The sequence below is a fragment of the Chlorocebus sabaeus genome, chromosome 24, assembly GCF_047675955.1.
Source record: "Chlorocebus sabaeus isolate Y175 chromosome 24, mChlSab1.0.hap1, whole genome shotgun sequence".
In the NCBI taxonomy this organism is placed as follows: Eukaryota; Metazoa; Chordata; class Mammalia; order Primates; family Cercopithecidae; genus Chlorocebus; species Chlorocebus sabaeus.
The window spans coordinates 45,117,960-45,134,194 of record NC_132927.1 but is presented as its reverse complement, the minus strand read 5'-3'; the positions used below and the strand labels follow the sequence as shown (position 1 = coordinate 45,134,194).

Genomic DNA, 16,235 nt, shown 5'->3' with positions numbered 1-16,235 from the left:
CCAGATCATTTAAAAATTTTTTTTGTAGAGACGGGGGTCTTGTGGTGTTGCCCAGGCTCCTCACAGAATTTCTGATGCACAAAATTGGCCAATTAGGGCCTTGGGGGTGATTTATACTTTTTCAAGGTTTGAATCTAAGAAATTCACAGCCTGAAGTAGGCACCTATTCCTCCCTGGCTCTCCAAAGCGCACCTCTTCAGCCTAGCTGTGTTTCGCAGATAAACACACAAACAAAAAGGGGGAGAACGAAACTGGGAGAGCTCTGAATACAAAATCAGGGATTTGGGTAAATGAGGCAGACACACCAGAGGTATAAGACAGCTAGCATTCCACAGTCCTGGTTTACTTCATCAACCACTTTCTCTTGAAAATAAAGTGTAAAAAAATAATACGTAGGTATGTATCCCCTACTCTCCCCACCAAAGAGAAATTCTGTCTGCCAATTTCTCTTTTCCCCCAGTGTATTGTAGGCTGTATTGTAAATTGTTTTCCTACAAAGTAATAAAATGTAAATGTGAGTTTTAGATATGCTAATGTTTCGGGTTGTCCAAGCATGAATTCCCAACCAGTTATGGGTTGAGGAAGCTGTGAGAACCCAGCGGGTGATGAAAAGGCAAGACAAAAGATCCCCATTGTTGTAGCTGAAGAAGGCTAGGATTTAGGAAACCTGGGATCTGATGTGAGCTGGAGGCCTTCAGGGGACACCAGAGGCAGGTAGCCTTAAAAAACCTTGAAAGCAGAAAGCATCAGGAACATTTCTCCACCACAGAGTAGAAGAGGAGGAAGGGTTTTGCTGGCAGGGGCTCAGCTCCTCACCTCTGGAAGACTGAGCAGACCCCTACTGCAGACCCTTGCAGAAAGAGGGCTGCACAGGGCAATGGCGAAAGGCCATGGTGCCCCATGGAATGCTATCGAACAGCTACCCCAGCAGAACTCTGAGAGGCCTTCCAGGAGTTCATTTTCTTTCAAACCCTTCTTCCAATTTATCATGGTAATAAGAGGTAGGATTCACATCAGGTGAATCAGGTGAGGATTCGCAAACAGAAATTTGTTAAAACCAAATTGATTTTGTGAAACAGGGAGTACCTGAAGCTCTGGGGGATTCATCTCAAAAGACTCCACAAAACAACGTGACTTTGGATTTCATATGTTTGGACAAAAAATCCAGCTTTTGTTGCACTTTGAAGGAAGGCTGGGTCTGGCAGGGATTCCAGGGCAGCTGGGGAGATGCGTGACAAAGGGACAAATGAAAGGCAAGGGGTATGTGAGAATGCTGGGGAACCTGCTTAGGGGACTAGGCAGTAATGAAGACCGATGATGTGGGAGAGAGGGTAAAACCCAGGATTAGCAAGGAAGAGCTCAATAATAGCCAAGAGCTTCTGCAAGCTTCGGGAGGGTGATTTGGTTCAAAGAAACCTTAAGAGGTAGAAAGGCATGAGCGAGGGGAGTCTGAGAAGGGCTTTTTCTCAGCCTAGAGGCACAGGAAGAAGTTTTAGAAGTGTGGTGGGAGAGACAACTGTGAAATGGGAAAGATGCTAAGAAGGACGCCTCAGATTGGTGGACAGCCCCAGGAAAGACATGGAGGACTTACCAGGTAAGGTGAATTAAACGGGGAAGACCGTGCTGAAATTAACCAGGCAGCAAAGCAGGGGAGAAGCCCAAGGGGTGCATCAGTAGCTGTTGCTGGTCCCTGAGGGCCTGCTGTGTGCTGCCACACTGGACTTCCCTGTATCCCCAGAACCTAGTGTGGTTCCTGCGTATAGTTGACACTCATTAATTATTTGTTGAATGAATGGATGGGTGGAGAAATAACAAGTAAAGTGTCGTTGAGGCTGCTGCGAAAAACAGTGTTGCAGTTCCTCAGACAATTAAACATGGAATTACTAGATGATCTCCTAGGTACATACCCAAAATAATTGACACAGGGACTGGAACTGGTATTTGTACAGCCATGTTCCTGGAAGCACTATTCACAATAGGCAAAAGGTGGAAGAAACTCAAGTTTCCAACTATGCATGAATGGATAAGCAAATTAGAATGTTTTCAGCCTTAAAAAGGAAGAACATTGACACATGCTACAACATGGATGAACCTTGAAAACATTATGTTAAAGTGAAATAAGCCAGTCACAAAAGAACAAATATTATATGATTCCACTTACACGAGGTAACTAGAGCAGTAAAATTCATAGACACAAAAAGTAGATTAGAAGTAACTGGGGGAAGGAGGTAGGAAGGAACAGGGAATTGTTGGTTAATAGATTTAGAACTTCAATTGGGGAAGATGGAAAAGTTCTGAAAATAGAAAGTGGTGATGGTTGCACACAGTGTAAATGTCCTTAATGCCTTTGAACTGTACATTTAAAACGGGTAAGTGATACTTTAGTGGAGGTGGGGGGGCGGAGTCTTGCTCTGTCACCTAGGCTGGAGTGCAGTGGTGCAGTCTTAGCTCACTGCAACTTCCGCCTCCTGGGTTCAAGTGATTCTCCTGCCTCAGCCTCCCAAGTAGCTGGGATTACAGGTGCCCGCAACGATGCCCGGCTAATTTTTGTATTTTTAGTAGAGACAGAGTTTCACCATGTTGGCCAGGCTGGTCTTGAACTCACGACCTCGTGACCTGCCTGCCTCAGCCTCCCAAAGTGCTGGGATTACAGGTGTGAGCCACTGCGCCTGGCCACATTTTATGTTATATAAATTTATCACAAAAAAGAGGTAAAATTATCTCTCGAATATAGCAAAAAAAAAAAAAAAATATTGACCATGCAGAACATGCTAAAACCTTTCTTAAGACCCACATAACCTTTCATTCGTGTAATCCTCACAATGATCCTATGACTCAAGTTCTATCATTTTCCCAGTGAGCGCCAGGCCTTGTGCAAGGTGTATTACACAGATGGCTTCTTATGGGGAAAACCCTTCACAGTGGGTTACTATGTTCATTTTGTGGATGTGAAGTGGAGCCTTCTAGGTAGACAGAGACATACAAGCCAGTGAGGTGCCCGAGTAGGCTGAAATTCAGGCTTGGCTGAACCCAGAAGCTACATGGTTTCTGTACACTATGCTATTTCTTCCAGCACCAAGTGAGCCAAGATTAGAACAGAGGCATAGAGAGGTCAGCAGTGTTCATGTAGGATGCATGTATTAAGCACTGACTGTGTACTCAGCTCTTTACTTGTCACTAAGAAGATCAGAGAAGTAGAAAACACTATTCTTGCCCTCATAGGCTTGTCTAAGGTACATGGGCCTCCGCAGCAGGTATTGGTATAAAACTATCTTTGGTTGCATCACATTGGCTCCAGGGCTGTAGGATCCAAAGGGAGAGAGTTAGGGTGGAAGAGAATCTGGAAGATCTCTGGAGTCAGGGCTTCCTAGGAAGGAGTCATTGAGTCCATTCTATGCTCTAGGTGACAGAAAAATCTAGTTGTGTAAATAGGAATAATATGAACACAAACTCACAATTTCCTATCTGTAAGCCTGAAACCCAAAGATCCCAGGGACAAAAAGATTTTTTTTTTTCTTTTGCTGTTGTTGTTTGTTTTTTGTTTTTGTCAATCTGGTGCCAACTCTCATTTGGCAGCAAAATCTGATCTGAACTGGAGAGGCTATTTGCAGTCTGAAGTCCCTCCAAGTGAAAGTTGACATGGTCACTGCAGCATCATGAATGTGTCTAATTGTGAGGCCCTACCTTGGCACCCACTGGGGGACATACACTAAAGACAGCCTAGGCACCATATTACCTCCTAAAATAAGGAAAAATGCCGGCTTCTGGCCCCAGGGATTTTGGATGAAGGATTGTTAACTTATATTCATCGCATGATAGACTATGTGAAGCAGGCATTTTACTAAGTGCTTTACTCCCATTACCTCATTTAGTCCTTACAATAACCCTATGAGGTAGGTCCTGTTATTATCATTCTTGTTTTACAGGTGAGGAAACTGAGACCAGAGTAGGAAAATAACTTGCTGAACAAAGGCTACAAACTTGTAAGTGATGGGGCCTGAACTTAAGGTCTTTCTGTTTGGGCAATAGCATTTCAGTGATATCCTTGGTTGGAATAGTTTTAGAATCAAGGTAAAGATGGAAGTCAGATCATGGAGGCCCCAGGAGGAAGGAGCCAGAGGGGAAATGGGACCTGAGGGGTGGGTTCCCCATCTGGCTGTTGACAGGGAGGGGAGGGCAGGTGAAGGTCAGAGGCGACATCTCAGATCAGGTGGGCCTGGCTGGGCAGCCAGGGTTGGGGCTACAGAGGGGTTGGGCCTCTCAGGAGAGCTGGGGTTCTCGGTGATAGAGGCTGCAATTTGGACATCACAGAGCCCCAGAGAGCCTGAGTCCCCAACCCTGGCCTTTAACTTGTCACCTTCTCCCAGACATAAATGGCCACCCTCAGGCCTACAGCCATTCCCCTTTTTGTTGAAAGAGGAAGCAGTCAGAAGGCACCTTTCACCCACTCTATGTGGTCTGAAGAAGAGGAACCTGGATCTGATTTGGATTTTTTGAAGAAATCTTGCTTTGATGTGGTCTCATCCAACTTCTTCATTTGCTGGTCTGAGTGGGACGATGGGTGCTGTACCTCTGTGGGGACCGACCAAGGGGATTCTCTCAGCCAGGGATCTCCCCCATGAGGGAGGAGTTTCCCAGCCCTGGTACCCGTGACTCCTTGGGTACCTCCAATGATCTCCAGGCTATTGGAACCTTCTCAAGACAAAATTTAAATATTGAAATAAATATTCTATGGAAATAAACCTGTGGGAAAAAAGAAGCGTATGCCAATCAGATTTTTTTGTTTTTGTTTTTGTTTTTTGGAGAGGGGAGGATAAAAGAGAGTTATAACCCTTTAAAAAGATATCAGTATTCTAAAAGCATAGGCAATCAGGCCGTGAGTGGGGAAGCCCTGGATTTTAGTTTTGACTCCCTTATCCCTTCACTGTATGACTCTGGGCATGAATAGATTTTGTAAATTATAAAGCATGACAGCAAGAGGATCAATGCTGCATGATCATCACCCTAGAGCAGAAAATCCTACCATGTTACCTGCTTTGATCTGCTTTCCTGAATGAGCAGGGATCTGACATACATTATCAGGGCTACTCATATTCATACTTCCCCTCTCTATGCCTCAATTTCCATAGTAGTCAGGCTGAGCCAGGCCATGCTGCAGTGACAAATAAGCCCCCAGTTTTCAGTGGCTTCACAGAGTGAAGCTTTGTATTTCCTGTTCTGATGAGGATGGGCAGATCCTCCTCCATTTTGTAAGTGTGCCGTCTAGGGTACATGGACTGTCTGGTCACAGTGGCAGGGGATAAGAGGGATGGAGGAGGCACATCCTGTCTTCAGTGTTTGGGCCTGGAGATGACATGTGTCATTGGCTATAATTAATCACCTAACTGCAAGGAAGGCTGGAAAATTCGGGGAAGCACATGGATATTCAGTGGGCACAAATGGACTCTGCAACAATTTCCACATCTCTCAAATGCAAGGGTTGGACTAGATGACCTTGGAACAGGCACCCCCCAGCTCTGGCCTTCTAAGATTGTCTGAGCCAGAGACCCAGAAATCGATGACTCACAGCAGTGACAGTCCCCTGCTTCCACAGGAAAAGCTGCACCCCTCACCACAAAAATCAATTTTACTTTCTTCATTCTTTCCCAGACCATCTCTGAGCTATTTGTTCTGTACTGCCCCTTCATCAACTCCCAACTCCCAGATACTTCCAAGGTAAAATGGCCTCCAGCGACCCTAGACCAGTGTAAATGTTTGCTCTCTGAAAGAGAGGGGTCTTGCCTTGAAGGGACACTAATGAAGAGCTGAAAGCTGGTAGGCTGAGACCACCTGGAACCACTTGGCCCTGGAATCCCACCTCCCTTCTACCGTCTCTAGAGGAACTCAGGAATAATTCTAATGACTGCCTCCATTTGCTTTCTCCTGTTTCCCTCTTGATGTGTATACTTCCTAATCCTTTCTCAGTTTGGTGACATCCACATTGATCACTGGAAATATATCTGTCGAGATGATTAATGATGCATATTTGAGGCCAGGCGTGGTGGCTCACGCCTGTAATCCCAGCACTTTGGGAGGCCGAGGTGGGCAAATCACCTGAGGTCAGGAGTTTGAGACCAGCCTGACCAACATGGAGAAACCCCTTCTCTAAGAAAAATACAAAATTAGCTGGGTGTGGTGGTGCATGCCTGTAATCCCAGCTACTTGGGAGGCTGAGGCAGGAGAATCACTTGAACATGGGAGGCGGAGGTTGCTGTGAGCCAAGATCGTGCTGTTGCGCTCCAGCCTGGGCAACAAGCACGAAACTCAGAAAAAAACAAAACAAACAAACAAACAAACAAAAAAATCCGCACATTTGAAAGGCAATGACTGAATTGTTGGATCAGGAATATGCTATATAGTATTTCTTAATATCAGCATGGGCATTTGACAAGGTCTCATGTGATCACAGGAGGAGGGATTGAAGGTGCTTAGCTAACGTGTGTGATGGCATCATGTCACACACTGCTGGTCTGACATCCTGCATGTTCCAGTTGTGATAATAGGGGTTCTGCCTTTTTCAGGAGACCGAGTATCCACTTTGAGGCTTCATTCTGTTAGACAATCCTTATCATGGTAGTCTGGCCTATACCCCAGCCTCTCTGCAGGAATGTCAGAGGCCTCTCAGCACTGCTTATTCTTGATGACTTATCACCATTGAGTAGCCTGTCAGGTAGTGCCTACGCCCTGACTCAAAGGGACTCCCAAGTCATTCTGCACCTGGGTGTAGGCTTCCAGTGCTGCTGTGGCTGTTACAAAATTGTTAGACATTCCTCCTCCCATCCAGCGGTGGGACCTATGCTCCTCCTCTTGAATCAGGACAGTCTTGTGACTGCTTTGATCAGTAGGGTATGGAGAAAGTAATGTTTTTTGACTTCTGAAGCCTGGCCATAAAAGACCCCACAGCTTCTGTCTGGTTCTCCTGGAATACTCACTCTTGTGACCCAGCTGCCATGCTTTGAGAAACCCAAGCCATGTGGAGAGGACACGTGTCATGCGACACGTGACAGTCCCCGCTCAGCTCAGTCTTTGAGTCTTTCCAATGTAGGTACCAGACATGGAATGAAGAAGCCTCTAGATAATTCCAGCCCCCAACCACTCAGTTCATTCCCTCACCCCTGTTGTCTACTTTTCCCAGCAGAAGCCCTGAACATGAACCAAAGAAGAGGCATCCCAGCTGTGCTCTGTCCAGATTCCTGACTCAGGAATCTGTGAGCAGAAGAAAATGGTTCGCATTTTTCATCAGCATGTCTGAAGTCATTTGTTCCATAGTAATCAATAACTAGAAAACAACCTAATCCTTCCGCCATTAGCATGAAGATGGGTGGATCAATGTCGACCTCTAGAAGAGAAGTCTCTAGTAGTGGGCTGCAGGCTCATTCCTATCCAACCTCTTTAATGACAATTTATAGGGAGCAACAACCACACCAAGAAAGACAACAGGATTATTGGGAAAGTGTGGGTGTCATAAATTGAGATAAATAGGCAGGACACTGGGGGATGGATAGGAATCCTGAAAGATCTCAACCAGTTCAGAGGAATGTAATCCTTGCACTTAGCCTTTGAAATTCACATGGAAACGTGCTAGGTGAAGTAGGGGTTAGCTGGGGAAAGGAAGGGGTTGGTCCCCAGGCAAGAGGGCACATGGTGGGTGAGACAGAGCTTGGAGGCACTGAAGGTAGGGCACAGAGGGATTATCCGGAGGCACTGAAGGTAGGGCACAAGGATGACTTGAGATGGGCTGGTCAGTGGACAGGAACCTGTCAAACAGGGTCTCAAGGGCCAGGCTAGGAAAGCTGGTAAAAGGTGCTGGGACCCTGGGTCCTTTTACCCTGCGTCCTAGCCCTCCAGAGCTCAGGAGCCGAATGGATCTGGCTGTTTAACACCTTGGTTCACCAATTCTTTTGGAAGATCCTAAAATGAGATAGAACTAGTTAAGCCAAGACAGCTTTGAAACATACAACTGGAATACCAGGAATACCAGGACCAGAGTGGCTGAGTTTCCCAGAAGTTCATTCTGTTCAGGTTCCAACGGGGCCTCCTCCACCATCCAGTCCACCTACGGTGCTGGGCATGCAGCATGCCAGGCGGCCCCACAGAAACACCTTGCACTGGGGTCCTCCTGCCTGCTTGTGAACAGTGACCCTAGCAGTGCTCATGGTTAATATTGTTGTATCTCCCCATAAAAAGACTACTGGGGTGGGAAGATCCCAGATGGATGTGACTTCCTGGGGCTACCATGTCTGAGCCTGGTGGGATATGAGCACTGTGGACACCCCTTTTTATGTGGGGTCTGGCCTAGGGTGCAGGATCTGCGAAGCGAGGGGACCCTGCCGGCACCCGGCCTCTGAGTGGCTCAGTGGGAGGAGGGGCATCCTGGGTCCGGCACCCGGCCTCTGAGTGGCTCAGTGGGAGGAGGGGCGTCCTGGGTGCTGGGGGTGCCTGGTGCAGGCCCCCACTTGGCCTTCTCAGTCCCTCTCAGAGTTTGCCAGGAAGTGATACCATAGTAGACTCAATCCTTCTTCAGGCCTCAATCCCAGGGCTTCAGAAATAGCTAGAAATTGGCTGGGTAAGCAGGCGGTGGCTTATATGGAAAAAGAGGCCCCTTGGCAGCTGCCCCCTGTGTTTGTGGGAATGTGTCCTGCCTCTGTCCCTAATAAGTATGATCTGCATTAGCACTTTCACCTCTTACAGTCTCAGTTTCCTTGTCTGCAAAATGGGAGTAGTGCCTATTTCAAGAGATGACTCTGAGGATTGGATGAAGGTGATTCTATTAAAAGGGTGTTTGGCGTAAGTGGTTGCTGAGTGGCCACAGTCATTTCTCTTCTACCTGTCCTGTGGACTCCAGCACCTGAGCGTTCATGACAGGCATGCGCCCTCCCCTCTGTGCAGGGGAGCTGTGCACAGAGCCTTAAAGAACCTCCCAGGGTGGCAGTCACAGGTGAGGGAGGGCATCAGGCGCCAGTGGAGCTGGAAGGCTCAGCCTCGGTGTGGTCATCTCTCTCCTAAATTTCAAGGGACAGAAAAGGTCCTCCTGCTCTTTGCTTGGTGTCTCCCCAATCACCTTTCCTTCCTGACACTGGAAAACCAAATTCACAAGCACAGGTGACAGCTGCAGAGGGGCCCTCTTTCCATGTAAGCCACTGCCTGCTTAGCCAGCCAATTGCTAGCTATTTCTGCAGCCCTGGATGGAGGCCTGGAGGAGGATGAAGTCTGGCTATGGGGTTACCTCTTGACCCTAAACCCATGCTCACAATCACCACACAGGCTGCCTTTCAAAAGTTTATTTTCAGGGGAGTCACAGAACAGCAGGTGGAGACCCCTAGGAAGAGGAAGCAGCTGGGGTGGGCTCCACAGGGGTATGGGTCAGGGAATAACCTCAGAGGAGAATGAGCTGCAGAGTGGTGGCCTGGCAGAGGCACCCCTGTACCCCTCACCTTCCCTCCTCCCCCATTCTTGTTCCCTGCATTGTGAACACCATTCCATTGGCTCTCAGGGCCCACCCGGCTGACCACGTGCTCGCCACTTGGCTTCCAGGCTGGTCAGGGCTGGAGGAGGGTAGGAACCCTGAGACACTTGGTCCTGGGAGGTTGGGGGTTGGGGCATGGGAAGGGACAGAGCCAGGCTGTGACAGAGGATGGAGGGCTTGAGTGACTGAGGGAACAGGTCAGGTGGGGCAGCCCTGAGGACTGTCCCCCTGAGGAGAGGGGTTCTGAGCAGCAACCTCGCTGTCCAGGGCCCAGCAGTGAGGGAGGCGTGGCCTGAAGCTTGGATTCTGGCTGCGGAGGGCTTGTCGGGCTTGCTTGCTGAGGCCCAGGGCCTCTCTGGGAATGAAGGAATGCCTCCTGCTCTGGAACACTGAGGCCTGACAATTTTCCCTCTCAGCAACATTTACTTCTCTGTAAAACAGATTGTTATAAGCTCCTCGGGAAGTTTGTTGGATTTGGTGCCTGAGTTCACAATCTCCTGGGGTGGACAGAGGGTTTGGTAGAAGAATTAGGTGTGAAGATGGATGGGAGAGCAACGTGGAAGCTGGCTGGGAAGAGCCTGAGGTATTCCGGTCAGGGTTCTCTGTCTCTCTGTCTCTGTGTGTGTGTGTGTGTGTGTGTCTGTCTGTCTCTGTGTGTGTGTGTGTGTGTGTGTGTGTGTGTGTGTGTCGCTCTCTGTTGGGGTGGGAGAGATCTCTAGCTCTTAGGATCATTGCCTGTCATGGCCTAACCCTATTCCCCACTCTATTTTTGCTAACGTAATTACTGTTTCCTTTGTATGATTTTTTTTTTTTTTTTTTACTTCAGTCCAATTCCAGGCCTCCTTGTTTAAAACAAAACAAAACAGTGCTCTCTTTGGCAGCACATGTACTAAAATTGGAACAATACAGAGAAGATTAGCATGGCCCCTGAGCAAAGAAGACACACAAATTTGTGAAGCATTACATATTTTTTAAAATAAAAAAGTAATAAAACAAAACAAAACAAAGCTTTCAAAACTTAACATTTCTGTGGCGTCTCCCTGAATCAGTGTAAACAGCCATGGTATTGGGTGCTGCCTGATGGTGAAGCTCTTTGGGCCTTGGAGACCGTTCTGCAGGTGTCTCTGGGACATTCTTCTTTTTTTTTTTTGAGTTGGAGTCTCACTGTGTTGCCCAGGATGGAGTGCAATGGTGTAATCTCAGCTCACTGGAACCTCTGCCTCCTGGGTTCAAGTAATTCTCCTGCTTTAGCCTCCAGGGTAGCTGAGACTACAGGCATGCGCCACCACGCCTGGCTAAGTTTTATATTTTCAGTAGAGACAGGATTTCACCATGTTGGCCAGGTTGATCTTGAACTCCTGACCTCAAGTGATCTGCCTGCCTTGGCCTCCCAAAGTGCTGGGATTACAGGCATGAGCCACCATACCTGGCCATCTCTGGGACATCCTTGAGTATTCCACATCTGTCTGCTACTGTTTGGGCCTGTCATTCTTTGGTCAGTAGATATGGCAATGTGTCATCCAATAACTGACCCCTTACCAACTTTTTGGTTTTTTTCTGAAATGGAGTTTTGCTCCATCACCCAGGCTGTAGTGCAGTGGTATGATCACAGAACACTGCATCCTCAACCTCCTAGGCTTAGCCACCCGAGTAGCTGGGACTAGAAGCACACACCACCACATCTGGGGACAAAAAAAAAATATTTTTATAGATGTGGGATCTCACTATATTGCCCAGGCTAGCTTTGAACTACTGGGCTCAAGCAGTCCTCTTGTTTCAGGCTCCTGAGGTGTTTGGATTATAGGCATGAGCTACCAAGCCCGGCCCCTTACCAACTTTAAGTTCTTCAGTTATCTGTTGGTTTTTCCCTCTGCAGATAAGTAATCTTAATTCCCATAATTAATTTTATAACCCAATCAACACAACTTCTTTTGAAATCACTGCGTCCATCTCTCCTAAGTTTTCAGAGTCTCCATTTTATAACAAGTGGCTAAGCCCTGAGTACATAGAGACTGATGAAAAGATTGCATGGTTTATCTCTGCCTCTCTGCTTAGATTCCTGTTTAATAATCATTAAATCTCTCACGTGTCACTTCTATTTGCAGTTTACGGAGCACCACCATGTCCCTTATCTCAGGCCATCAGCCCTTCTTGGTGATCTTATTATTTCCACTGATTCAGGTTAAGCTTGGCTTTATTTAGATCATCTTTATTATACCTGTGGGTAGGTTTTGTAAGCAGGCCCTAGCACAGGTTCAGTTGTGGGTTTCCTTTTAAAAGGTCAGTGTGAAACAGGAAATGTGACTAAGAAAATCTTCTTCCTCCATGAAGCCTCACTTCGTTAACTGGAAGAAAAGCTCCTATCCCGTCTCCCCCCAAACTTACTCATGGCCCAGACACATTTCAAAACAGCACGTATTTCCCAAAACACTGACATGTGCATTCTAAGGCTCGTGTGTGCGGTCAGTAGTTCTTTGTCAGGTTCGCTCTGTGAAGGGGCCCTGTCATCACACCAGTCACTGTTCTTCAGAGAGCTGAGGATGTGCAGGGGCCTGAGGGACCTGGAAACCTGGTGGCTGAGCAATGAGGAGGGTGGAACTCATGGTTGGAACAGTTGGTCATTCTCACGCAGATAGGGGCAGAGCCAGAACGGGAATCCAGGTCTCCCGACTCCCTGGCCACATTAACCCAAGTAAACCCACATCTACCTCTTTAGCTTCTGGAGTCCCCTGCATCTTTCTCCTTGTGGGACACAAGCCAGGTACAGTTGCAGGGCGGACATGTGGTTTCCAAACAGGATGCTGGGGAAATTAATCTGGGACTTGTGACTGGGGTCTTCAGGAGGCAGTGGTGGCTCCCCTGTAGATCATGTGGTTTGCGACCTTGTTTCAGTTTTCTTATCTATAAAGTAGAAAAATAATAGTACTTATGATGAGGTAAAGATAAATGAATACACACAAAACACTTAGAGCAGTCTTGGTGTGTGATCACCCCATAAGCATTAGTGATTATTATTCTGGTGGGTTGGTTAGCTTTCCTCCGTTCTATTCAGTTCAATGAGGGTTTGGCACCAACCATGGGCTTTGCCGGGACTGTGAAAATGGCCACATTGAGGCTCCACCTTAACCCTGGCCAGTCTCCCAACAGCCAGCCATTTGTCTTAAGAAGAGCTGAAGGAAATAATCGAATGGTGCAATGCAAAGTCAGCACTGATGGGACTGAGGGGCATCTTTTTGGATAAGACGTGCAATGGGGAGCCCACCTCTGAGTTGGCCTGTTTCCGGGCTCCGTGCGCTGCTCACTCCTCACAGACTCTGAGTGAGTGGCGCGGTGGGCCCAGAGTCAATTCTGGCTTGGCAATGGATACTGTTACCGAGGGCGTGGGTTGAGGCGCAGGAGCTTGGGGCTCCAGATGCTTGGAGTAAATGCGAAAAGGGAGTGTGGGATGATGTGAGTGGGAGTTGTGGATGGGCTCAAGGGTGCTGAGTCCTGGCTTGACTCACCCTTCCAGCTTCTGCTCTAACTCTCAGTGCCTTTGTCTGCATGCTGGGAAATCCCTGGGTGCCGGGTTAAACCCTAACCCTGAAAGGCACGTAGACACTTCTCCTGAGCTTTGAGTTGCTTCATTCTGCCCAGCAGCTTCCTGAAAATGTAGTCTTGCCACACCAGAGGAAGGATAGACCCGTAGCTGTGGGGGACCCTGTGTCAGCAGGATTTACTAGCGAGTGAGCTGGGGCTGCAACAGCACATGTGAGCAACTTAACAGGGCTGAAGGTTTTTCAACACATTTTTAAAAATTAGAAAAATATTTAAAATTTTTGTGGGGACATAGTAGGTGTGTATAGTTATGAGGCATGGGAGATATTTTGATACATGCATACAATGTGTAATAATTGCACCGGGGTAAATGGGGTGTCCGTCACTTAAAGCTTTTATCCTTTGTGTTACAAACAATCCAGTTATACTCTTTTTGTTGTTTTTAAATGTATTTTTTAATTCAGTTATTATTGACTATAGTCACCTTGTTGTGCTATCAAATACCAGATCTTATTCATTCTTTTTGCTCTTGTCGCCCAGGCTGGAGTGCAGTGGCTCAATGTTGGCTCACTGCAACCTCTGCCTCCCAGGTTCAGGAGATTCTCCTGCCTCAGCCTCCCGAGTAGCTGGGATTACAGGTGCGCACCACCCTGTCTGGCTAATTTTTTTTGTATTTTTAGTAGAGACGGGGTTTCACCATGTTGGCCAGGCTGGTCTCGAACTCCTGACCTCAGATGATCCACCTACCTTGGCCTCCCAAAATGCTGGGATTACAGGCGTGAGCCACTGTGCCTGGCCAAGATCTTATTCATTCTTTCTAACAATTTTTTTTTGTAGCTATTAACAAGGCTGAAGTTTTGATACAGCTTACTTTTATTGCACACGCCGTGCATTATGCACCAGTCTGTGTTCTTCCAATGCTACCAGGAACCTCTTGCCTTTGTATCGGTTCATAGTTGTCCTCTTCTCCAACTGCCTGTGTATCTGGGTCAGGGGTCCTCTTTTATCGAGTGGAGCAGATGTGCCCAGGTACAGAGAAATGCTTTGTGCTATTGTCTGCCAGGCAGGAGCATTTTCTTTTCTCAAATATTCTTGGTAAATAGGTGAGCAGTCTTTGCCTGAATGCACTGGGTGTCATATGCCCCAGCCCTCACTTGAATGTACAGGCTTGCTGCAAGTGGGTGATTCCTTAGACCTTTGCTCTGTCCCTAGACGGGATCACAATGGTCCTTACATTCTTAATGGGTCCCTATCTGGAATCCATTTGATCTTAAAATAAAATGGCAGTGGAACAAATTTTTCATTAATTTCTAGCTAATTTGCAATGAAATTAGATTTCGGAGTATAAGGAATATTTTTGAGGGAGTAAACTTATAAGCGGGGTTGCTAGGTGTTTCCCATTGATTAGCCTAGTGTTTAAAAGTATAATGTCTTGATTTTCTGGTTTCTTACTTTTTTGAGTTCCCTCACTTTTCTTTCAGAGTTCATTATGCAGGTCTGGAAAACAACAACAACAACAACAGCAGCAGCAGCCACCACCAGCATCAGCATCAGCAGCAGCAGCAGCAGGAGAAAAGCAGGGGTTAGTTTGGGGGGTTGAAATGGGAAAAAGTAGACATTTCCAGCTCCCAACATCTTATTTCCCGAGTATTTTCGGAGCCCTAGAAAATGGCTCGGAGCTGCCTTTGCAGTTTTGAAGCTGCACTTGGGTTCCCATCAGCCCCTGGGCCTCTGATTGCAGCCTGGGGAGCACCTCTGCACTCCCAGCCTCCTGGGCATGGGTTAGGGTGAAGATGTTGTGCAGTGAGGGGTGGGAGCCTCACACCCTGATAGAGCCAAGCCGGCCACACTGCCTGTCTTTCCCAATTAGTTCCCAAAGGGAACAAAGCCTTATTTCTTCCCTCCCTTCATTCCCAGGCACTGGTTGGGGAAAAACAATCCTTGGCAGCTCAGGGGTTAAAAATAAAACACAGCGAGGGGGAAAACAAGCCGGGCAGCTGCAGCGGCTCCTTAGAGCCCACTCCAGGCGAAACAGAGGCCCCAGCAACTCCTTGGAGACTTGAACCCTGGGCGATGGAATTTTCCCTTGCATGAAGGCTATTGTCCTCTGGAAAGGGCCAGGGCCAGAGGAGGGCCTGGGGAGCACTGATCTCCCGAGCCCACCGCCAGGGAGCTCCTGAGAGCCCAAGGGCTCGGTCCCACCCAGCTGGGTTTGGGTGAAAAGGCAACGGGGGTGCAGCCTACCCCTCCCCCTTTGGGAAAAAGGGAGGGCTTGGACTTCCAGAGGCCTGGGTACCAGTTGTTGTCCCACTCCTCAGCCCAACCAGCTAGTCACGGATGGAATAAAAGGCTTGGTTCCCTTGGCAACTGAGGGGACTACAGTTTTTCACAGAGTACAAGATGGGTTGGGGAGGAAGGGAGGTGAAAGTGAGGGATGGGGGAGGTTTGCAGGAGGAGGGAGGAAGGGGGGAGGGGCAGCCTGTTTACCAGTGATGTTTGAGTCTGAGTCTCAAGGGAACCTTTTGTAGGTTCTGGCCTGGGAAATGCACAGGATCCCCTGAGTGTGGGAGGTGCTCTTAACTGCTTCTCAGTTTTGAGTCACCATTGGAGGTCTCTGGTCCATGGTGGAAATGTGATTGTTGTAGGCCTTATGCTAACCTCATGGACAGCTCAGGAGAGATAAGCAGAGTCTACCTTTATAGGTGACTAGGCCTGGCCCTGTTTTATAACTGGAGACCCCTGGAAGTGTTGATAGATGCTTGAGCCCATAGAGAGCTATTTGTGAAGCAGAGATTAGAATAGCAGGCGCCTGTCTCCTGGGTCTGATCTCAATGGACTAGACAAGGCTATTTTTAATATCAAGCAGAAGAGTTGCTGAAATGTAGACAAAGTGCAGAACCTGGGCTGATTTTGTCTCAAGCACAAGACTTTGTGAGAGGAGCTTAAAAATCTATCCATGTACTGAACAGATACATTTAGCTTCAGTGAAAGCAAGTGATAAGGGACGGGAGACTTTGTCCCAAAACTTTGGGATGAGAGGTCCCCACATGTTGTCACCAGCACGGAGGTGTACAGGAGACTTGGTATAATCCTCTCTGAGGCTTTAGATGGTCAGGGCTGCCCACCTGGCGTTGATAGAAGCACCTTTTATTGCTGCCATTAAAAGTGTGGCATTTGCCAAATGAAAAGAAAG

General features: G+C 47.7%; 1 non-coding gene across 1 annotated transcript; it reads left to right on the top strand.

The window, feature by feature from the left end:
* The first annotated feature begins 10,370 nt into the window (after positions 1-10,370).
* LOC119619218 (U6 spliceosomal RNA) lies at positions 10,371-10,477 on the top strand. Its single transcript, XR_005235636.1, has one exon. It is a non-coding gene; the product is annotated as a U6 spliceosomal RNA (small nuclear RNA).
* The last annotated feature ends 5,758 nt before the right edge of the window (positions 10,478-16,235 follow it).